This window comes from Neoarius graeffei, chromosome 22 (genome assembly GCF_027579695.1).
Source record: "Neoarius graeffei isolate fNeoGra1 chromosome 22, fNeoGra1.pri, whole genome shotgun sequence".
In the NCBI taxonomy this organism is placed as follows: Eukaryota; Metazoa; Chordata; class Actinopteri; order Siluriformes; family Ariidae; genus Neoarius; species Neoarius graeffei.
The window spans coordinates 9,959,480-9,985,057 of record NC_083590.1 but is presented as its reverse complement, the minus strand read 5'-3'; the positions used below and the strand labels follow the sequence as shown (position 1 = coordinate 9,985,057).

The 25,578-nt window shown below is 40.9% G+C and overlaps 1 pseudogene; it reads right to left on the bottom strand.

Moving 5' to 3' along the window:
- The window catches only part of LOC132870277 (NACHT, LRR and PYD domains-containing protein 12-like), an 83,617-nt pseudogene that overhangs the window by 8,046 nt on the left and 49,993 nt on the right, over positions 1-25,578 (bottom strand).

Here is a 25,578-nt window from a genome sequence, read left to right as displayed (position 1 = left end):
GTCTGGTGGGATGTTCATCCAGTTCAAGGCTTTATCTACATAGGCGGATGCAAGTTTGAATTCGTCCCCAAAGTGGACTTCCAGCAGCCTCTTTGCTTCCCTGTAACCACTGTCAGCATCCATGTGAAGACAGCTCCCGACCAACTCCTGTGGCTGGCCAGAGGTGAACTGCTCAAGGTAATAAAGCCTGTCTTTATTACTAGTGGTGTTGCCTTCAATGCGGTGTTCAAAGGCTTGCATGAACGGTCTGAAGTTCAGAGGCTCTCCATTGAATACAGTAAGATCTCTTGTTGGGAGTGAATTCATCTTCTGCTGTTGTACAATGAGAGCAGCTATGTCCCGTGTTGTTGTTGTTGTTGCCCGACGATGAAGGTATGGGTGGATGAGAAGCACCTGTAGCGGCTTGAGTGTTCTGTTGTGGCCGTGTTGCTTGAGCATGCCGGTCAGGCCTCCATTGCTTCACATCCGGCACTAAGACTTGTTGTAATGGTGTCTTGGGAACAACAGAAATCTTTGCATACTCCACAGGAGATAGTTCTGGCTGAAGTTCTTCCTTGACGTCCTTGTAATGACTCTCCAAATACGCATTCATGCCATCTCCTGATGTTTCCAAAAGCTCAGTTGAGGAGATTGGTTCAGCATCAACACTCTGCAAGACCTTTATTTTTGCATCTGCCGCTGTCAACTCTGTTTCAAGGTCCATTTTTTCCATGTTGATTTCAATTTCCATTTTCCTTTGTAGCAATGTATGTTTTTTCGCTAGTGCTGCATGCTTTTTCTTGAGGGCTGCCCGTTCGGCTTCAGCCTTTACTCAGGCAGAAGAGACTGACGATGTTCTGGAAATGACACTGGCAGAACGTACATGTCCCGTTTTGGCTGACACATTGGAGACACTGTCCAGTGGAGTAACTTCAGGCTGTAAGTCACCTTGAGTGTTCTTCCATGTGTCAACTTCCTTCAAGAATGTCTCAAACGTTTGCATTTTCATTCTGTACCAGTCATCATCAGATCCTTTTTCTTCTTCATCGAGCAGTTCTTGAACAGACTGATGAATGTGCTCAAACTCAAATAGTGCTGCATTCAATTGTTCAAATCCTGTATTCACATCTTCTACATTTCCACTCATCAATTCCTGCATTTCATTCATCCTCCTTATACACAAACATGTACACACAAATAACCCATTTATTGATAATATATTGATGTTTAAACGCTATATTGATGATCTTTTTGTCATTTGGAAAGGCACAGAAGAACAATTAAAAGAATTCCACCGTTACATGAATAGTTTAGTGGACACCATTACATTTAGCCTAGAATATGATAAAAGTCAGATACATTTCCTTGATACTTGGGTTAAGCATAAAGATGGGAAACTTTTTACGACATTGTATAAAAAACCCACGGATAAAAACAGCTGTTTGCATGCCTCTAGTTTTCACCCTGAGCCCACCAAACGTGGGCTCCCTTATAGTCAATTCTTATGTGTAAGGCGGATTTGTCAGAGGGATGAGGATTTCCTGATCGAGGCAGACAAAATGTATGAACAGTTTATCCAGAGTGGTTATGCCACTGATGTCCTTGATTCTGCCCTGGGCCGGGTGAAATTTGAGGGCAAATCAGGTCGCACTTGTTCAAGTGTAAAACCACCGCGCAAGGATCCTCCTCTCATCTGCTGCACCACGTACACACCCTTTAGTTATCAGATAAAAAATATTGTTAAAACAACACTGGCATGTCCTTCAAACTGATGTTATATGTTCTGAACTTTTTTCCCAGCCGCCTCTTTTTACATATTCTAGGTCTCCGAACCTTAAAGATAGGCTGGTACATTCAGATACCATTGATCACTCCAAACGCCCGTGCGCACGACTGGATGACATTACTGGTTTTTTCCCCTGTCGTAATTGTGTGTCTTGTAATAATATTCATAAAACGGACTATTTTATTAGTTTCACAACAGGGAGACGCTATAACATCAGAAAATTTATAACATGTAATTCTATTAATGTGATCTACTTCCTAAGCTGTCCCTGTGGTTTACAATATGTGGGGTGTACCCGCAGACAGTTGAGAATCCGTCTCAATGAGCATCGGAGCGCGATATATAGGGGGGACTCTAAATCGCCAGTTGCAAGACATTTCAATGAAGCTAAACATTCGGCTAATGATCTTAAGTTTGTTGGCATTGACAGAGTTCTCCCCAATCGTCGTAGTAGTTGTACTAGCCAGTTTTTACCGAGATGTGAGGCCAGATGGATTTTTTATTTAAAAACATTGCAACCGAATGGATTGAATGATGATTTTGATTTGACTTGTTTTCTATGAATAGTTTGTATACTTAGTCTTATGCTTATTGTCCGATGGTTTTTTTTTTAAAATTATTATATATATTTTTTTCTTTTCATGTGACATTTGTTGTGACTATGTATTATGTCATTGGTTGTATTATGGTGGGAATGATGCTGATGATGGTATGTCTTTGTTTATGCACCCTAATCTGTGTTCAGGCTTGGTTATAGGCCTACTACCTGTCTTCCGTGTATGTGGCCTTGTCTATATAAGGGCGTGTCTTTATTTTTAATTGTTTGCACTGAGGATGGTCTGATTGTGACCGAAACGTTTGTACTTTTCACTTTGGTAGCACTTTTTGTTTGTTTTAATATGCAATAAAAGTGCATCATTATATCGGCATGTAGGTGTGCGAGTTCCCTTTGTTTGTTTCTAGTTATTCTATTGGAACTTACGCACCCGCCAGGTATCAAATTTAAAAGGCACGGTACCTTCATTGGAAAGCACGTTCATTAAAGTTGTTCATCTGCCATTTTTTTTAATTTCAATAAACAAAAACAAAAATATTCAAATGCAATTAATGTTGAATTCTTCAAATCCACAAAAAAAAAACAGTTGTATCTTGCTTTCCTTTTCAAACAAAAATTATGTTTGCTCCAGTAGCAATTCCAAGTTAATTCAGTAGGATACTCCAATAGTCATCCACTTCATTCAAAATCAAACTTAAAACTTATAAAAATCTTCAATGTCCAAGTTTCGATGCAATTCAGTTCAATGTTGCACTCAAAACTCAAAAGATCAAAAAAAGTCCTCAATTCAAAAATCTTCAAAACTCAAAAGGCTTCAATAGTTAGCAGTTAGCCAAAGTGTCCATGCTTTCTAAACAATTTGTGATGGCACAGCTCTTTACCTCTGTTGTGTCCAATTTCAAGATTCAAGCAGACCTTGTGGCTTCCTTTAACAAGCTTTCAAATAAACAAAGATGTACCTTGTCGGATGAACGGTTGATGATGGATGGATGGAAGGCAGGCAGGCAGTGTTAAGGCCAATTTATGCTGACAACCCAGTACTCGCAGATGGTGTCTGCGAAGCCCCCCCCCCCTTTGCAGACGCTCTGCGCGCACCTCCCAAAAATTGTGACCACCGCAGACAGCCTCGCAGACAGGGTCGCAGACAAGAGGGCTCTGATTGATCCACTCTACATCCGCTGTACACGCCCTTCCGCTTCCCTACTTTCCCGGTTTGATTTGTTTTCACGACCGCCATTTTTAAAAACACGAGTGAAGATGGAGCAGCACGAAGAGCGGTTGATCGAGGAAGTACATACATCTATACGACTCCAGTTCTAGTCATTATAAGTAACCGGAGGATAAACACTCCACTAACCACACCCACCAACTACTCCTAGCGATTTCGCGACTTCGCGCCCCCTTGCGTTGTGGCGGTGAATAACATCGCGCACGCCTATTACTCCCCGCTCAATGATAAATTACAACTGTCTGCGAAAAGCTATCTGCAAAAGCCTTGTCGCAAGAGCATGCAGAGCCCCTTAGCAGGCCGGGTTAGCAGGCAAGGTTAGCAGGCCGAGTTAGCATGCTAACAGAAAGGCTCCAAGGAAAGTCAGTAATCCAGTAAAGGTACATCAAAAGTATCAACTTAAGATCAAAACCAAACTAAAAATATTTCCAACTTGTTCTTAGATTTAAACTTTCAAAGTAGTTTTTAAAATAGCTTTCCTAACGGTTTTCCTAAAGGCTTGTAAAGAGCTGTGTGACTACCAGGTCCTTCAAACAATTCTATAGAGATCTTGCAGTCACGTGACCGGAAACTTAACAGCCACCATCTTGTCGGGCAACAACACAGCTGAATACTGCTGCACTCGTGTACAGAATGGATCAATTTCAACCGACGGATTACACGGCTCATTTTTCTAATGAACAGATAACTAGATATATGTCTAAAATAAACGATCTACAGATTAGTGACCCTTTTGGCTTACCGGATGTAGTTTTCACGACCGTGTCAGTGGATGTTGAACTGCCAGAGGTGGAATACCTGGACGTGTATAATTACCTCATCAACTTTCCCTCGCTGTTCAGTGGTGAAGCACTGCGTGCTTATAAATCTCTGGACAGTTATCTTTACAGAAATTCAGGATGTGTCAGCGACTCAGATGTGGCATCTTGTAAACAAGAAAATAATTCTCATTGGACGATAAGTCACTTAAGTATTACTAGTACTGCACTGACCAGCCGATTATAGAATAGAATAGAGTAAGGCAGGGCTTTTCAAAGTGTGGGGCGCGCCCCCCCTGGGGGGCACCAGAGTTCTTCGGGGGGGGGGGGGGGGGGGGGCACAACGTGAGAGACAAAATGGATCGATTTTTAGTACCTAAAGCTACAGTGAGTGAGGAGACGGCCAAGCAAAAAAACAGAGCCTCCAGGATGTTGCGATTTGCAACTTCAGCGCAAATTCAACCAATCCCCGCGAATTCAGGGCGGTGTTGCAATTATATCCAATCACCGCAACTTTCCCGCAAATTTGACCAATCGTTGGCGTCGTCTTGAGGTGACGTCGACAAACTACCTTCCGCCTTACTTCTGGATGTCTATGTTCAAGAGAAGCAGCATGTGCGCAGTATTGCCAGATTGGCGGTTTCAATTGCATTTTGACGGGTTTTGAACATATTTTGGTCTGGAAACCGTCAGCAGTATCTGGCAACATTGCATGATGTGCGAGTCAGTGTTTATGTCGGCTTAAATTCTGTTACTGAAAGTGTGCTATGTTTACAGTGAAGGACTGTGTGCACTTTATTTTTTTTACTTAATACACGAAATTAATGGATGCCAACATTTTTGCCAAAATGGTATCTTATTTTCCATTGTTTAGGCAGCTTCAGCATCATACTGTGAGATTCTGTTCAAATTGTTTTTTTTCTTCTATGAAGCCTGAGCCATTTATTTTATTAGTTTATAATTATTGTTTAATTTAGTCTTCAGGAGAGACTGCCTGCACACAGTACTAGAATTAATAGTTTTTTTCTTGCATGAAAGCTGAGGCATTTATATTATATTTTAAGGTAACTTCATGTTGTGCTGTGAGGTTCTATGCACTTTAACTTTTGAACCAACAGGAGCATTTGGATAAGTAAAGCCTATTTTTCTGCATTTTTGTAGTCCTGCTAATCTTTTATATTGGTAAAGTTGTTTATAGGACCATTTCTCAGTGTCTTTGTTTTTTTAATCAATAGTTTTTCAGTAATAACTTAACATTTAACATATCACTCAATTTTAATCACAAAAAGAGAAAATCGCAACAATTTCTCGCAACTTTCACTTCCTCCCGCAATGTAATCGCAACAAAAACCTAAAAAACACCGCAACTTTCATAGCAATTTTTTTGGACCCCCCCCCCGCAACATCAGACATTTTAGCCCGCAACAATCACAAAAAAGGCCCGCGGAATCCTGGGGGGACTGAAAAAAGAAGGAAGTATGACCACAATTATTTAAAGTTTGGATTTTCATGGACTGGATCTGAAGATGCTCCACTGCCACAGTGTGTTGTCTGCCAAGAGGTGCTCGCTAACGATGCGATGAGATGTTTAAAATGTGTAAAACAAGATGTTTTAAAAAGCACAGATGTTTAAAATGTGAAAAAAATAATAAATAGTATGTACAACAACCATTTTTTAAAAATATGAATGGAACAAAAATTGTAAGGGGGGGTGCTGTTGTTTATTTGCTCTCCGAGGGGGGGCTGACTCTCCCTCACTTTGAAAACCCCTGGAATAAGGTAATTCCAGCTGTAATTCCAAATCGTCCATCTTGTTTACCATGGATCTGGCGTTGGAGAGTTAGAGGCTTAGCAGTAGAGATTTGAGTGGCTGTTTTCTGAGCTTAGTCAACAGGCCGGCTCTGCCTGCAGCCTCGCTTCCGCTCCCGACACCGCCTCCTTCGCTTTGCTTCCGTTAACAATCCACGGAGACCCCGCTGGTCTCGCTATCTCGTCCAGAATGTTGTGCATGCAATGGAAATCGCTACAAACTGTCATTTTCTGCTGGAAACTAACGTCCAGTAAGTCCATACGGTTGTAGTGGATATTGAAGTCCGATACAGACGAACAACATGCAAAAATAAACACAAAAAAACATAAAAACTGTGCACAGGTAGGGAGAGCTTGTAGCCGCAGCCGTGATAGTAGAATTGTATATAGTAGGGTTTTCCAGAAGAAAAGGTAGAAGCAGAAGTAGAACCAGAAGTAGAAGTAGAAGGCGGAAATATGGTGTTTGTCCAACAAAATGGCGTCTGTCACAATCTGGATCGGCTGTGACGTCACATGCAACTGCTCCATTGTTCTGCTCTGCTGAACTGACTCTTAAGGTCAAAGGTGACTGGCGGCCATCTTGGCTCCAAAGTTCTTCACAGGTATCAAAATAAGAGTATATTACCAACCAAAGTAAGATCAACTAAAATAAACTAAAGTTCAACCAAAATTTCAAGTGCTCCTGTAGCACATTATTACAATTTATCTTCAAATCAAAAATGGCTCTTACAGTGGGATTAGTTACAGTGTTGTAGTAAATTTCACAGTGAGTTCAGACACATTGCAGTTGGATCAAGTCCCGTTTTGTGCTGCAGCTTCTCACATACGTCCATCTGACCCAAAGACTCTGTGACAAATCATCAGTGTGCAGTGAACAGAAACAATCTTCCTCCTCAGGACACTGATGATGAACCTAAAACCTCTGCTTCAGTCTCACTATTAGAGAATGTGTCTTACTGAGGAGCAGGTCATGTGACTCTCAGAGAGATGATCTTACCCCAGTGTCTCCAGTTTACAGTGAGGATTCTCCAGTCCAGCACAGAGACGCTTCACTCCTGAGTCTCCCAGATTATTATTATTCAGATTCAGGTATCTCAGGTGTGAGGGGTTTGATCTCAGAGCTGAACTCAGAGCAGCACAGCCTTCATCTGAGACACCACAACGCCACAACCTGCAGAGACACAATGACACACACTTCAGTGCCTCAGTTTATTAGCATTACCACAGGCGCCTGCACACAGCATTGGATATACAATAGATATCGTGAATTGCGGTGGAGAGAAAATAGCAGTGTTATTGACCGCCGTCTCGATGCAGCAGTCAAGCAGTGTATATAACAGAGTAAATATCAAGAGAAAGTATATTTAGATAGTTTTCCATTGGTATATTTTCGTGTACATTAATTAAAAATGGTACAGGCGTTACGGTGAGTTGAAATTCAAAAATTGATCTCTAGCACAGGTCCCTCGCAGTGCTGCAGGCTACAGAGCGTGAGTGGGCCCTCCTCGTTTGCAGGGTTCACTATTTGGACCTCGACTTTCCGAGCGTTACATGAGAGACCTGGTATGAGTGGCTGCTTTTTCAGCATTACAAACAATCAGAGGAAATCCTGAGCTTCAGTCCGATAACTTATTTACTGTTGGCAACCAAAGTGATAGAATTCTATGGTAAGTTGAACTTTATCCTTTTCATCATTACTGTAATATTTGTAATTCATGAACTGTGCAAGGTTTCATAAGAACAGTAATTCTATATAGTATTCTATAACTTTTCCTGTTTCTAGAATAAAAATCCATAAAATTTAACGTCCACGGAAACACGATTTAAAATTGTTGGTTGACGTGTGTGACATCGTAAACAAACAAGTGATCGATAGAGAGAGAGAGAGAGAGAGAGAGAGAGTCAAAGTGTCAAAAATGGATTCTGCATAAAAGTTTCCTGTTAGGTGACAAGTTTCATGGAAACATCTCCAAGTCTTTAAGTTATTACACAATACGTCTCAAAATATGTAAAAACACCCCAAAATGGGGTCCATAACTTGGTACTGTTTCTGTAATTACAAACAACCCAGATCTAAGAAATTATCCCAATCCTGCATGTTGCAGTCTCTGTATCTCTGGAAATATCTGATCAACTGTGATTAAATTAAAGCATTTAAATCAGCAGAAAACAAACACACACTCTTTAAAATGCATTACACTGCAAATTAAATACATGAACATGAAATTTCCATCTGGTATTATTCATTGAAATTACACGCGAGTGTTTGTCCCATGGATTGGTCATTATTGTGAAGATGATTTTAATGAGATCTGTAGAATAAAACAGAGCGTAGTGGTCGTGCCCTGTGATCTCCTCTCATACACACACCTACTGATCCTGTTCTCTACTTTAGCTCTGTGTTACTGTATGAATGGAACTGAGTCAGTGGGTTTACTCACACACACACTGTATTTATCACTAAATTAAAATAAAAAACAACAAATAAAAATAAATAAATAATAAATCTTGGGTGGGTTCAAACAAAAATAAATTTTTCCCCTGATTCCATGGAAGCGCCTGAATCCAATAAACCCAAATTATGAGCCAAAGAAAATATTCAATATTTATTACTGTATTAAATTATTTGAATAATTCAAAATCAACAGAAGGATGGTTACCATGGTTCTGCTCCTTTTTCATTTTTTTATTTAAGGTCACTTTTTTTTAAATCCATTTAATTTTTTAGTTACAGTGTTGTAGTAAATTTCACAGTGATTTCAGACACATTGCAGTCGGATTAAGTCCCGTTTTGTGCTGCAGCTTCTCACATACGTCCATCTGACCCAAAGACTCTGTGACAAATCATCAGTGTGCAGTGAACAGAAACAATCTTCCTCCTCAGGACACTGATGATGAACCTAAAACCTCTGCTTCAGTCTCACTATTAGAGAATGTGTCTTACTGAGGAGCAGGTCATGTGACTCTCAGAGAGATGATCTTACCTCAGTTTCTCCAGTTTACAGTGAGGATTCTCCAGTCCAGCACAGAGACGCTTCACTCCTGAGTCTCCCAGATTATTAAAGGACAGATCCAGGTCTCTCAGGTGTGAGGGGTTTGATCTCAGAGCTGAACTCAGAGCAGCACAGCCTTCATCTGAGACACCACAACACCACAACCTGCAGAGACACAATGACACACACTTCAGTGCCTCAGTTTATTAGCATTACCACAGGCGCCTGCACACAGCATTGGATATACAATAGATATCGTGAATTGCGGTGGAGAGAAAATAGCAGTGTTATTGACCGCCGTCTCGATGCAGCAGTCAAGCAGTGTATATAACAGAGTAAATATCAAGAGAAAGTATATTCAGATAGTTTTCCATTGGTATATTTTTGTGTACATTAATTAAAAATGGTACAGGCGTTACGGTGAGTTGAAATTCAAAAATTGATCTCTAGCACAGGCCCCTCGCAGTGCTGCAGGCTACAGAGCGTGAGTGGGCCCTCCTCGTTTGCATGGTTCACTATTTGGACCTCGACTTTCCGAGCGTTACATGAGAGACCTGGTATGAGTGGCTGCTTTTTCAGCATTACAAACAATCAGAGGAAATCCTGAGCTTCAGTCCGATAACTTATTTACTGTTGGCAACCAAAGTGATAGAATTCTATGGTAAGTTGAACTTTATCCTTTTCATCATTACTGTAATATTTGTAATTCATGAACTGTGCAAGGTTTCATAAGAACAGTAATTCTATATAGTATTCTATAACTTTTCCTGTTTCTAGAATAAAAATCCATAAAATTTAATTAGAGATGAAAGTGGAGCAAAGAAAAAAATCCTGAACTTTTGAAATTCAAACTAAGCTTTTTTTTGGGGGGGGGCAACGTCCCCTGAAAAAATTTTAATCACATAACACGCAAAACCCTGCATTCTAGTGCATTTTAGTACTTATTTTCACTAAAACAAGTTATAACTTTTTAGCTTTTTTCTTTCATGTACATTAATGATTAACATGTCAAAAATATAAAATTTAATTCCCCTCGTTAATGAGTAATTTTCAGGAGTGCATTTAGAAAACGCGGTGATTTTCCTGGCTACACAGTTCATTACTTTGAAAAAAAATCAGACAGTTGAAGGTAAACTCAGCAAAATCCCAAAACAGTCCTGTTAAAAAGTAAAGGTCTGTTAGAGTTTCTAAAGCTTTCAGGTTTCAATGTTGGGGACACTGAGCCTCGTTTATCAATCTTTTAGTAGAGTTGTGCGTTCGCATAAGCTAAAGTGAACTAAAAATTTTCAATTCATATTTATGCAAGTTGAAGCCAATTGTTTACATTAGTTCATATTGTGGGTGGCACGGTGGTGTAGTGGTTAGCGCTGTCGCCTCACAGCAAGAAGGTCCGGGTTCGAGTCCCGTGGCCGGCGAGGGCCTTTCTGTGCGGAGTTTGCATATTCTCCCCGTGTCCGTGTGGGTTTCCTCCGGGTGCTCCGGTTTCCCCCACAGTCCAAAGACATGCAGGTTAGGTTAACTGGTGACTCTAAATTGACCGTAGGTGTGAATGTGAGTGTGAATGGTTGTCTGTGTCTATGTGTCAGCCCTGTGATGACCTGGCGACATGTCCAGGGTGTACCCTGCCTTTCGCCTGTAGTCAGCTGGGATAGGCTCCAGCTTGCCTGCGACCCTGTAGAACAGGATAAAGCGGCTAGAGATAATGAGTTCATATTGTCTGTAAATTTAAACACACCAATGAATACCAAATTTCTCATGTAAATCAGGGGCATAGCTAAGACTTTTCAGGGGTGTGTGTGCGTGCGTGTGTCACACACTGACTGGCAGCCTGAGTGCATTATGTAACAAAAAATAATTACCATTTCTAGTTTTAGGTAGCTTAGAAACAGGCTCTTCCATTATTGCTGTTTCTTCCACGTTTCTTTGATGCTGTGTTCTAGAAACGGCACTAAAACGTAGCTTCGAAACCACAAAATGCAACTTTGATGGAAAAAAATATATAATAAATTGCTTACCTCTCTTCATGTCGAAAGAAGGAGGAAAGTTTTGCTTGTTTTGACATGGCGAATTATTAACACAAGAGGAAATACTTGTAATTCACAACTAAAATGACTGCAGCTACACTGGCAGCTTGACCATGCTTTCTAGTGCGCTTGTGGTGCGCAGAACAGTGCCAGTCCTGCGCGCCTTAGCTCGTGCACCTGAAGGCATGCTGTTAACAAAGAACACCTGTCTTTAATCAATGAACTACAGTTATGTTCAATATAATAGCAGTCCCTCAACAGTAGCAAGATAAATCACTGTTTTTGTTAAAATTTCAACCTTTACACTGCAAGCAAGTTTCTGGAGGGTATAGTAAAGGTATAGAAAACCAACAGACCCAACAGGCCTGCGGTGCATGCTACTGATTCTGTGAAATTGAATGATTAGCTGAAAGGGGTGTGTTCAAAAAAATAGCAGTGGTGAGTTCAATTAGGGAGGGCATTGATTTTGTAAAAAAAAAAGGTGTTAACAGGTGGTCCTTATTTAAGGATCAAGGCAACGGACATTGCATATGCTGGCTGTCCTGCATTGGTCCTGAAAAACCAAGTAAAATGGGTCGTTCAAGACACTGTTCTGATGAAGAGCGGCTTTTAATCAAGAAATGGATAAAAGAGGGGAAAACCTACAAAGAAGTGCAGAAACTTATAGGCTGTTCAGCTAAAATGATATCAAACGCTTTAAAATGGCAGCCAAAATCAGAAAGATGAGGAAGAAAAAGAAAAACAACTTCTCGAATGGATCAGAGAATAACCAAACTGGCAAAGGCTCGGCCAATGATCAGCTCCAGGAGGATCAAAGAAGATCTAAACTTGCCTGTGAGTATTGGTACAAATCAGACGACGTCTATGTGAAGCCAATCTACCAGCAAGAAACCCCCGCAAAGTCCCATTGTTAAAGAAAAGACATGTGCTGAAGCGGCTACAATTTGCCAAAGAACACATTGACTGTCCTGAAAAGAAATGGCGTAATATTTTGTGGACAGATGAAAGTAAGATTGTTCTTTTTGGGTCTAAGGGTCACAGACAGTTTGTCAGACATCCTGCAAACACAGAATTCAAGCCACAGTACACAGTGAAGACCGTTAAGCATGGTGGTGCAAGCATCATGATATGGGGATGTTTTTCATACTACGGTGTTGGTCCTATTTACCGCATACCAGGGATCATGGATCAGTTTGAGTACATCAGGATACTGGAAGAAGTTATGTTGCCATATGCTGAAGAGGAAATGCCTTTGAAGTGGGTGTTTCAACAAGACAATGACCCCAAACACACCAGCAAGCGAGCAAAATCATGGTTCCAGACAAACAGCATCCAACGAATGGAGTGGCCAGCACAATCCCCGGACCTCAATCCCATAGAAAACTTGTGGGCTGACATAAAAAATGCTGTTCATGAGACAAAAGCAAGAAATGCAGAGGAATTGTGGAACGTAGTACAATTGACCTGGGCTGCAATACCTGTTGACCGTTGCCAGAAGTTGGTCGACTCCATGCACCACAGATGCGAAGCAGTTATCAGAAACCATGGTTATGCAACAAAATATTAGTTTAGGATACTCAGCAAAGTTGAATTTTCAAGAATTTCTTAGTTTGTATGGTACATTTTTGAGTTTCCAAAGAAAGATGTCAACACTGCTATTTTTTTGAATATTACATTTCTTGACTTTCTGTGAAATATTATGAAATGTAATTACTTTTTCCAATTTTCTTGCTTTGAAATAGAATGTGCAGTATGCCCAATGCATTTGTGTTCATTAAAGTACAATTTATTTGAAGAATTTTGACATTTACTCGCCTTTTTAAAGACACTGCTATTATTTTGAGCACAACTGTATGTTTGGGGTATTTAAGGACCGTGCCCATGCAAGGACAATGCAAAGTATTACGCCGCATCTAGGAACGCGAAAAATCTAAAAAATAAATTTCTCCATTCGGGAAACCGGAGATTTTCAAGAGTTGTGTCAAATATCCGGATTTCCGGGTAAATCTGGAAGACTTTCATCTAAATTTAATGTCCACGGAAACGTGATTTAAAATTGTTGGTCAACGTGTGTGATATCATAAACAAACAAGTGATCGATAAAAAGAGAGAGAGAGAGAGAGAGAGGGTGTCAAAGTGTCAAAAATGGATTCTGCATAAAAGTTTCCTGTTAGGTGACAAGTTTCATGGAAACATCTCCAAGTCTAAGTTATTACACAATACGTCTCAAAATATGTAAAAACACCCCAAAATGGGGTCCATAACTTGGTACTGTTTCTGTAATTACAAACAACCCAGATCTAAGAAATTATCCCAATCCTGCATGTTGCAGTCTCCGTATCTCTGGAAATATCTGATCAACTGTGATGAAATTAAAGCATTTAAATCAGCAGAAAACAAACACACACTCTTTAAAATGCATTACACTGCAAATTAAATACATGAACATGAAATTTCCATCTGGTATTGTTCATTGAAATTACACGCGAGTGTGTGTTCCCATGGATTGGTCATTATTGTGAAGATGATTTTAATGAGATCTGTAGAATAAAACAGAGCGTAGTGGTCGTGCCCTGTGATCTCCTCTCATACACACACCTACTGATCCTGTTCTCTACTTTAGCTCTGTGTTACTGTATGAATGGAACTGAGTCAGTGGGTTTACTCACACACACACTGTATTTATCACTAAATTAAAATAAAAAACAACAAATAAAAATAAATAAATCTTGGGTGGGTTCAAACAAAAATAAATTTTTCCTCTGATTCCATGGAAGCGCCTGAATCCAATAAACCCAAATTATGAGCCAAAGAAAATATTCAATATTTATTACTGTATCAAATTATTTGAATAATTCAAAATCAATAGAAGGATGGTTGCCGTGGTTCTGCTCCTTTTTCATTTTTTTACAACCCCGATTCCAAAAAAGTTGGGACAAAGTACAAATTGTAAATAAAAACAGAATGCAATGATGTGGAAGTTTCAAAATTCCATATTTTATTCAGAATAGAACATAGATGACATATCAAATGTTTAAACTGAGAAAATGTATCATTTAAAGAGAAAAATTAGGTGATTTTAAATTTCATGACAACAACACATCTCAAAAAAGTTGGGACAAGGCCATGTTTACCACTGTGAGACATCCCCTTTTCTCTTTACAACAGTCTGTAAATGTCTGGGGACTGAGGAGACAAGTTGCTCAAGTTTAGGGATAGGAATGTTAACCCATTCTTGTCTAATGTAGGATTCTAGTTGCTCAACTGTCTTAGGTCTTTTTTGTCGTATCTTCCATTTTATGATGCGCCAAATGTTTTCTATGGATGAAAGATCTGGACTGCAGGCTGGCCAGTTCAGTACCCGGACCCTTCTTCTACGCAGCCATGATGCCGTAATTGATGCAGTATGTGGTTTGGCATTGTCATATTGGAAAATGCAGGGTCTTCCCTGAAAGAGACGTCATCTGGATGGGAGCATATGTTGCTCTAGAACCTGGATATACCTTTCAGCATTGATGGTGTCTTTCCAGATGTGTAAGCTGCCCATGCCACACGCACTAATGCAACCCCATACCATCAGAGATGCAGGCTTCTGAACTGAGCGCTGATAACAACTTGGGTCGTCCTTCTCCTCTTTAGTCCGAATGACACGGCGTCCCTGATTTCCATAAAGAACTTCAAATTTTGATTCGTCTGACCACAGAACAGTTTTCTACTTTGCCACAGTCCATTTTAAATGAGCCTTGGCCCAGAGAAGACGTCTGCGCTTCTGGACCATGTTTAGATGTGGCTTCTTCTTTGAACTATAGAGTTTTAGCTGGCAACGGCGGATGGCACGGTGAATTGTGTTCACAGATAATGTTCTCTGGAAATATTCCTGAGCTCATTTTGTGATTTTCCAATACAGAAGCATGCCTGTATTTGATGCAGTGCCGTCTAAGGGCCCGAAGATCATGGGCACCCAGTATGGTTTTCCGGCCTTGACCCTTACGCACAGAGATTCTTCCAGATTCTCTGAATCTTTTGATGATATTATGCACTGTAGATGATGATATGTTCAAACTCTTTGCAATTTTACACTGTCAAACTCCTTTCTGATATTGCTCCACTATTTGTCGGCGCAGAATTAGGGGGATTGGTGATCCTTTTCGCATCTTTACTTCTGAGAGCCTCTGCCACTCCAAGATGCTCTTTTATACCCAGTCATGTTAATGACCTATTGCCAATTGACCTAATGAGTTGCAATTTGGTCCTCCAGCTGTTCCTTTTTTGTACCTTTAACTTTTCCAGCCTCTTATTGCCCCGTCCCAACTTTTTTGAGATGTGTTGCTGTCATGAAATTTCAAATGAGCCAATATTTGGCATGAAATTTCAAAATGTCTCACTTTCGACATTTGATATGTTGTCTATGTTCTATTGTGAATACAATATCAGTTTTTGAGATTTGTAAATTATTGCATTCCGTTTTTATTTACAATTTGTACTTTGTCCCAACTTTTTTGGAATCGGGGTTGTATTTAAGGTCACTTTTTTTTTAATCCATTTAATTTTTTAGTTACAGTGTTGTAGTAAATTTCACAGTGAGTTCAGACACATTGCAGTCGGATCAAGTCCCGTTTTGTGCTGCAGCTTCTCACATACGTCCATCTGACCCAAAGACTCTGTGACAAATCATCAGTGTGCAGTGAACAGAAACAATCTTCCTCCTCAGGACACTGATGATGAACCTAAAACCTCTGCTTCAGTCTCACTATTAGAGAATGTGTCTTACTGAGGAGCAGGTCATGTGACTCTCAGAGAGATGATCTTACCCCAGTGTCTCCAGTTTACAGTGAGGATTCTCCAGTCCAGCACAGAGACGCTTCACTCCTGAGTCTCCCAGATTATTATTAGTCAGATTCAGTTCTCTCAGGTGTGAGGGGTTTGATCTCAGAGCTGAACTCAGAGCAGCACAGCCTTCATCTGAGACACCGCAATCATACAACCTGCAGAGACACAATGACACACACTTCACTGCCTCAGTTTATTAGCATTACCACAGGCGCCTGCACACAGCATTGGATATACAATAGATATCGTGAATTGTGGTGGAGAGAAAATAGCAGTGTTATTGACCACCGTCTCGATGTAGCAGTCAAGCAGTGTATATAACAGTACATATCAAGAGAAAGTATATTTAGATAGATTTCCATTGGTATATTTTTGTGTACATTAATTAAAAATGGTACAGACGTTACAGTGAATTGAAATTCAAAAATTGATCTCTAGCACAGGCCCCTCGCAGTGCTGCAGGCTACAGAGCATGAGTGGGCCCTCCTCGTTTGCAGGGTTCACTATTTGGACCTCGACTTTCCGAGCGTTACATGAGAGACCTGGTATGAGTGGCTGCTTTTTCAGCATTACAAACAATCAGAGGAAATCCTGAGCTTTAGTCCGATAACTTATTTACTGTTGGCAACCAAAGTGATAGAATTCTATGGTAAGCTGAACTTTATCCTTTTCATCATTACTGTAATATTTGTAATTCATGAACTGTGCAAGGTTTCATAAGAACAGTAATTCTATATAATATTCTATAACTTTCCCTGTTTCTAAAATGAAAATCCATAAAATTTAATTAGAGATGAAAGTGGAGCAAAGAAAGAAAACCTTGAACTTTTGAAAGTCAAACTAAGATTGGGGGGGAGGCAACATACCCCGAAAAAATTTTAATCACATAACACGCAAAACCCTGCATTCTAGTGCATTTTAGTACTTATTTTCACTAAAACAAGTTATAACTTTTTAGCTCTTTTCTTTCATGTACATTAATGATTAATATGTCAAAAATATAAAATTTAATTCCCCTAGTTAATGAGTAAATTTCAGGCGTGCATTTAGAAAACGCGGTGATTTTCCTGGCTACACAGTTCATTACTTTGAAAAAAAAATCACAGTTGAACGTAAACTCAGCAAAATCCCAAAACAGTCCTGTTAAAAAGTAAAGGTCTGTTAGAGTTTCTAAAGCTTTCAGGTTTCAATGTTGGGGACACTGAGCCTTGTTTATCAATCTTTTAGTAGAGTTGTGCGTTTGCATAAGCTAAAGTGAACTAAAAATTTCCAATTCATATTTATGCAAGTTGAAGCCAATTGTTTACATTAGTTCATATTGTGGGCGGCACGGTGGTGTAGTGGTTAGCACTGTCGCCTCACAGCAAGAAGGTCTGGGTTCGCACCCTGTGGCCGGAGAGGGCCTTTCTGTGCGGAGTTTGCATGTTCTCCCCGTGTCCGCGTGGGTTTCCTCCGGGTGCTCCGGTTTCCCCCACAGTCCAAAGACATGCAGGTTAGGTTAACTGGTGACTCTAAATTGACTGTAGGTGTGAATGTGAGTGTGAATGGTTGTCTGTGTTTATGTGTCAGCCCTGTGATGACCTGGCGACTTGTCCAGGGTGTACCCCGCCTTTCGCCCGTAGTCAGCTGGGATAGGCTCCAGCTTGCCTGCAACCCTGTAGAACAGGATAAAGCAGCTAGAGATAATGAGATGAGTTCGTATTGTCTGTAAATTTAAACACACCAATGAATACCAAATTTCTCATGTAAATCAGGGGCGTAGGGTGTGTGTGCGTACGTGCGTGTCACACACTGACTGGCAGCCTGAGTGCATTATGTAACAAAAAATAATTACCATTTCTAGTTTTAGGTAGCTTAGAAACCAGCTCTTCCATTATTGCTGTTTCTTCCACGTTTCTTTGATGCTGTGTTCTAGAAACAGCACTAAAACTTAAAGGTGGGGTATGAGATTTTTTTCAGGAGTATTTTTTACCATATTGCTTGAAAAGCTCCTCACACCCATGTTGCAAGCAGTACAATAGAAGGTTTGACCCAAAAACGAAATATTTTAATCCAGTCTACAGTGTAAAATAAAGGAAAAACAACATCCAATCATATCGAGGTACCACCTCAAAATGATTGGATACTGACACGTCAATCAGACTGAAGCCGGAGCAGCCCGCCCTTCTGTGTGTGTGAGAGAGCGAGCAGACCCTCCCCCAACCCGCGCGCTGCGCTTCGAGACAGAAATGCACACAAAAAGAGCAGTTTTCCCTCAGAGTGGCTCCCTCCAAACAACGGGGATTTACACGAAAACGGAAGGAGATATTCACAAAATTCTTTCACAGTGAGCGCCACAAGGCTTTCCTGAACAAACTGATGTAATTTTTTTGTCTGTAGTGTAAAAAATGAGGTCACTCAAGCGAGTTAAAAACGAGTGACTTTTCTGCCAAGTTTTATAATGGCAGTCTATGAGGCTGCACGGCTGTCCTCTCCTCACTTTCAGGCTTCTCATTCAAAAACTGCAAGTCCTATCGTGTAGGTAGACACATTGGGTGAATCAGGACAAGTGTGGCTACTACTTTTGAGAAAATTATGTGTGTGTAGTGAAAATTGGGGTTGAAAACACAGTTTAAATGAGAAAGTTTGAGCTATTTTTCCAAGCTCTCCCCACTGGTGTGTAACACAATAGACACCCATTATAAGGCTGATTTTCTCAGTCTTTATAAGGGGGAGGAGGGGTGGAGATGTGGTGGTGGGGGGGGAGCATGGCGAGGGCGGGTGTGTTTCTTTTCAAATTATGGCTTGCAGGAACCGTTATTCCAAAATCTCATACCCTACCTTTAAGCTTCGAAGCCACAAAATGCAACTTTGATGGAAAAAAATATATAATAAATTGCTTACCTCTCTTCATGTTGAAAGAAGGAGGAAAGTTTTGCTTGTTTTGACATGGCGAATTATTAACACAAGAGGAAATACTTGTAATTCGCAACTAAAATGACTGCAGCTACACTAGCAGCTTGACCATGCTTTCTAGTGCGATTGTGTTGCGCTTGCGCAGAACAGTGTCAGTCCTGCGCGCCTTAGCTCGTACACCTGAAGGCGCGCCGTTAACAAAGAACACCTGTCTTTAATCAATGAACTATTCTTGGGGTATTTAAGGACCGCGCCCATGCAAGGACGATGCAAAGTATTACGCCGCGTCTAGGAACGTGAAAAATCTGAAAAATAAATTTCTCCATTCGGGAAACCGGACATTTTCAAGAGTTGTGTCAAATATCCGGATTTCCGAGTAAATCCGGAAGACTTTCATCTAAATTTAATGTCCATGGAAACGTGATTTAAAATTGTTGGTCGACGTGTGTGATAACATAAACAAACAAGTGATTGATAAAGAAAGAGAGAGAGAGAGGGTGTCAAAGTGTCAAAAATGGATTCTGCATAAAATTTTCCTGTTAGGTGACAAGTTTCATGGAAACATCTCCAAGTCTAAGTTATTACACAATACGTCTCAAAATATGTAAAAACACCCCAAAATGGGGTCCATAACTTGGTACTGTTTCTGTAATTACAAACAACCCAGATCTAAGAAATTATCCCAATCCTGCATGTTGCAGTCTCCGTATCTCTGGAAATATCTGATCAACTGTGATGAAATTAAAGCATTTAAATCAGCAGAAAACAAACACACACTCTTTAAAATGCATTACACTGCAAATTAAATACATGAACATGAAATTTCCATCTGGTATTGTTCATTGAAATTACACGCGAGTGTGTGTTCCCATGGATTGGTCATTATTGTGAAGATGATTTTAATGAGATCTGTAGAATAAAACAGAGCGTAGTGGTCGTGCCCTGTGATCTCCTCTCATACACACACCTACTGATCCTGTTCTCTACTTTAGCTCTGTGTTACTGTATGAATGGAACTGAGTCAGTGGGTTTACTCACACACACTGTATTTATCACTAAATTAAAATAAAAAACAACAAATAAAAATAAATAAATAAATAAATTTTGGGTGGGTTCAAACAAAAATTAATTTTTCCTCTGATTCCATGGAAGCGCCTGAATCCAATAAACCCAAATTATGAGCCAAAGAAAATATTCAATATTTATTACTGTATCAAATTATTTGAATAATTCAAAATCAACAGAAGGATGGTTGCCATGGTTCTGCTCCTTTTTCATTTTTATCCATTTAATTTTTTACCCCATCGGTTCTCTGGCATTAACGTCTCATTTTAGTTTCAAATTCTATATTCCTGAGATCATTTCCACCATGTCACTGCAGCTCACACAGAGGGCAGTTAGTTTGAGTCTCAGGTGCAGTTTGTGTGATTAGTTACAGTGTTGTAGTAAATTTCACAGTGATTTCAGACACATTGCAGTCGGATCAAGTCCCGTTTTGTGCTGCAGCTTCTCACATACGTCCATCTGACCCAAAGACTCTGTGACAAATCATCAGTGTGCAGTGAACAGAAACAATCTTCCTCCTCAGGACACTGATGATGAACCTAAAACCTCTGCTTCAGTCTCACTATTAGAGAATGTGTCTTACTGAGGAGCAGGTCATGTGACTCTCAGAGAGATGATCTTACCCCAGTGTCTCCAGTTTACAGTGAGGATTCTCCAGTACAGCACAGAGACGCTTCACTCCTGAGTCTCCCAGATTATTATTATTCAGATTCAGTTCTCTCAGGTGTGCGGGGTTTGATCTCAAAGCTGAACTCAGAGCAGCACAGCCTTCATCTGAGACATCACAACCACACAACCTGCAGAGACACAATGACACACACTTCATCAACAGATTTTCATCTTGGTTTAATTCTGACTTTAAGGATGATGAGTCTGATGTTGGACTGTCTCCCTTCTCTTGTCCAATCACAAGATATTAACTCTGACCAATTATGACTGCTGTTATTAAAATTCCTGACATTAAGTGTACAAGAGGTGGAAAGGTATTCCTGGTTTATATATTTAAGGAAAAAACAAACAAAAAACCCTGACTCATGTGTTTAACTATATTTTTTATCCCCATGTATGAAATTCTCAGTGTGTTTAATTAGTGCTTTAATGCAGAAGTGATGAGTTTAATGAAGAATATATTTGTTCTGCATGTTGTACTGTTCCAGTAAAATTCAACTGAAACTCAGCAATGAACACAACAGAGAGATGATCTTACCCCAGTGTCTCCACTTTACAGTGAGGATTCTCCAGTCCAGCACAGAGACGCTTCACTCCTGAGTCTTCTAGTTTATTCCCAGACAGATCCAGTGTCTTCACAGTCAGATGCAGTTCTCTCAGACTGGAGGTTTCTGAGTTGAGCACTGAGACCAGAGCTTCAGCGCTGCTCCATTCAATTGCATCACAACTGATCCTGAAGGAAATAAAATAAAACAAACTCACACAAATGATCAAACAGGTCCTCAAATCTTTCACTGCACCATTTCATTTTCATAAATGACAAAAGTACAAACTCCGAGTCGACAATACTCAGTACGTTTACATGCACATCCAAATCGAGCTGCTGTCGGTAATCGAGCTAAGGGTCCCAGCAGGGGTGCCAGAGAAAGCCAATCCTACATGCACACAAGGGAATCGAGCTATTGTGTGAGGTACATTGTGCACCCGAGCCACAGGTGGCGCTACACGCCCCATTGTGTTGGTACTAGAGATGTCCAATATTATCGGCCGACAGATATTATCGGCCCGATATTAACATAAAAATGTAATATCTGTTAATATCGTTATCGGATTTTTTTTGCCTCAAAACCGATAAAATAATGCTTTCGTTACACCCAAATAGTGCCTATGCGCTCCTGAAGTGTTTACCGGCGCAAAGATGATGACCTCATCAAGCTGCGTCTTGAAGCGTACAAACAAGCGTGGATGGCTGCAGTGACAAACTTGCTCGCTCTGTTTCAACATTATGTCTGTGGTTTGGAATTATTTTCAAGTGTCTCCTTCGGACGTTAAAGTTGCGATTTGCAATGACTGCAAAGCGTCAGTTATGCGAGGCGGAACCAAGACTTCTTCCTTCAATATTTCCAATTTAATCTCCCACCTCAGGATGAATCATTCAGAGAGTTACGCGACATTTGTGCAGCAAAGCAATGAGAAGAAGCAACAGGGACGGGCGGCACTGAAACAAAAGACTCAGTTGACGCTCAAAGAGTCCACCGAGAAAAAGCAGAAATACGCCAAGGACCACCCCAGGGCAAAAGCCATCAATCGGAAAATCATCGAGTGTATTGCACTGGATAACCAGCCCTTTTCAATCGTGCAAGACGCCGGATTCACCAAACTTGTGGAGTTCCTCGAGCCACGCTTTACCATGCCCAATCGCAAGTATTTATCAGATGTTTGCTTACCCGAGTTGTACAGTGTTGTTTACAGCCACGTCGAGAAGTTAATAGCTGATGCTGTATCCATTAGCTTCACAACAGATATCTGGTCTTCAAGCGTTAGCCAGGTTAGCATGTTGAGCTTGACTGCTCAATGGCTAGATAAAGACTTTGTGCTGAAGAAGTCTGTGCTTCATTCCCAAGAGTGCCACGGGTCTCACACGGCAGAAGCAATCGCATCTGCTTTTGAAGGGATGTTTGAGACGTGGAAAATCCCCAAGGAAAATGTGCACATAGTTGTCAGAGACAACGCACGTAACATGGCTAAAGCTACGTCGGAGTTTGGTGTCCCAAGTCTGCCCTGCATGGCACATACCTTGCAGCTCGCAGTGAATGGAGGTGCCCTGTCTCAGCGCAGTATTGCAGATGCTCTGGCTGTGGGGAGGCGAGTGGTGGGACACTTCAAGCACTCACCACTTGCTTGCAGTCGTTTTGAAGACATACAAAAAGAACTCAATATGCCCGTGAAGAAGCTGCAACAAGACGTCTCCACCAGGTGGAATTCCACCTATTATATGATGCAGAGCCTGGTGGAGCAAAAGAGGGCTTTAAGTGCATATGCTGCTGATTATGAACTCCCCACAACATTGACAGCAACTCAGTGGGGGATTATGGAGAAGATGATCACCCTCCTGGAACCCTTTGAGCAGCTAACCAGGGACATCAGCTCTGCAGAGGCCACTGCTGCAGATGTCATCCCTGGTGTGGTGTGATGGGAGAAGCCACCATCCTCAAGACAGCATGCCCTTTCAAGTACTGGAGCTCCACCCAGATCCGCTTCCCTGCACTTGCCCGAGTTGCACGCAAGTACCTCACTGCGCCCTGTACCAGCGTAGACAGCGAGCGGCTGTTTAGCGCCGTCTCCCATGTCATAGACGAAAAGAGAAATCGCATACACTGCAACAATGCTGAGATGCTTATTTTCATTCAGAAAAATCTACCTCTCACATATATGGACAAGGGAAAAAATTAGACCAGTCATATAGGCGAGTCAGCATCAGTCTTTTAGCCTCATTTGTTGCACTTTAAAGGAGGGTTATGTTTACTAGTCTGGACTGAAGCTATTTTTATTTTTTGTGCCTTTCTTGCTGTTTTATTTGCACATGTTGTTGTTACTCATTGAAAGAGCAGGGTGGATTGAGCCCAGTGTATGTTTATATTTTAAATGATTGTGAGTGGGGCGGCACGGTGGTGTAGTGGTTAGCGCTGTCGCCTCACAGCAAGAAGGTCCTGGGTTCGAGCCCCGGGGCCGGCGAGGGCCTTTCTGTGTGGAGTTTGCATGTTCTCCCCGTGTCCGCGTGGGTTTCCTCCGGGTGCTCCGGTTTCCCCCACAGTCCAAAGACATGCAGGTTAGGTTAACTGGTGACTCTAAATTGACCGTAGGTGTGAATGTGAGTGTGAATGGTTGTCTGTGTCTATGTGTCAGCCCTGTGATGACCTGGCGACTTGTCCAGGGTGTACCCCGCCTTTCGCCCGTAGTCAGCTGGGATAGGCTCCAGCTTGCCTGCGACCCTGTAGAAGGATAAAGCGGCTAGAGATGATGAGATGAGATGAGATGAGATGATTGTGGGTATGGCCCTTTATGAAGGCCAGTCAGTCTTTTAGCCCTGTTCATTGGACTAATACTAAAGGAGGACTTTGTTTACTACTCTGGAAGGTCTGGACTGAAACTTTGTGCCTTTCTTGTTCTTATTGCACACTACCTTAATGTTGCATATCTTTGTTGTTGCTCATGTAGAGCAGTGCTGATTGAGCCCAGTTTATAATTTCAATGATTGCATTAGCCCAAGTAATGGGCTAGGGACACAGGCTGCTTACACCTTAAAATGTTTCATTTTTTGTACTTCACCTCAAGCCTGAAGTATTTTTTGTAGCTCAAACAAATGTGCAGTTTTCAAAATTGTGCAGTATAGTTGCCACATTGTAATTGAATCATATTTGTGCATTCATTCAATTAAGGTGATTGAGTTTTAGTTAAAGAAACAGTTCATGAGGCATCCTACAAACGCAGGCTCATTTAACACAGAAAAAAGAGTAGCCTGTCATACACTATGCCTGTTATTTTAGTTGACTTTAGATGCTGCTATGTTGCACATAGTTGTTCAGGTACAATGTTTTATCATTTGTGAAGAAGTCAAATTTGCCCTATTTGTTGTGGGCACTGTCAAGATTATCTCAGGGAGAGTGTAATCCAAACTGTTGTTTGAGACAATTTAAAAAAAAATAAACATGGCACTTTTTCCCTAAATTAAGTTGAAGTATTTTTCTTATTTTGCACAGACAATGTTAACATTTGGAAAGCCTTGTTGCATTCAAGAATGCATCCAGTGGGGCATCACAATAACATTAAGCATGTTGTGTTAATTCCACAACAGGAGATACGTGATGTTACCTAAATTAGTTCTGAGGAAAAATAACCCACATATCGACATCGGTATCGGCTGATATCGGAATCGAAAATTGAGAGTTGGACAATATCGGCATATCGGATATCGGCAAAAAAGCCAATATCGGACATCCCTAGTTGGTACACTTCCGGTTGTCGTCATGAAGAAGAGCTATTCAAGAGTATAAACAAAGGGACTACAGGTGGAAATTAGCATGTAATGCTATAACCTGGTACAGACATCTGTCCTTACCACAAGGATAATGTTTAATTTGTACACTGTCCCTTTTAAAAATAAAATAAACTCTAAACTCTAAGAAGAGTGTTTGTAGTTTATGTACGAACAGAAGTGTTCCTAATAAAGTGGGTGGCTAAGGTGAAGTGTCATGCCGACCGAGGCTGTTGTGTTTCCCGCTTGTGGTCTCGTCACTCCCGGAAGGGGCAGTGCTGAAGTAAGTAGCTCGATTCCGTAGCTCGATAGGATATACATGCACCAAGTAGCTCGGCAAAAATCGCATAATCTAGGTCGTGTAGCTCGATTGTGAGAAATCAAGTTCGGTTCAATTTCAGCCTAGCTAAGGTGTTTCCATGCCGTTTAGAACTTCGATTTCAGTCGAGCAACGGCAGAAATTCGATTTTCTCTATGTGCATGTAAACGCACTGACTGAAATGCTGTAACAGTAATTCACAGTTCGAACTGTTCGGATTTGAGTTTTCTGCTGCACACGTCATCACTGACACATGGGACAAACACGCAACATCAAATCTGATCACCAAATCGGGAAATAAGAGTCCGATCTAAAATATTTATAAGAGGAGAAAGGAAAAGAGTTTCAAAAG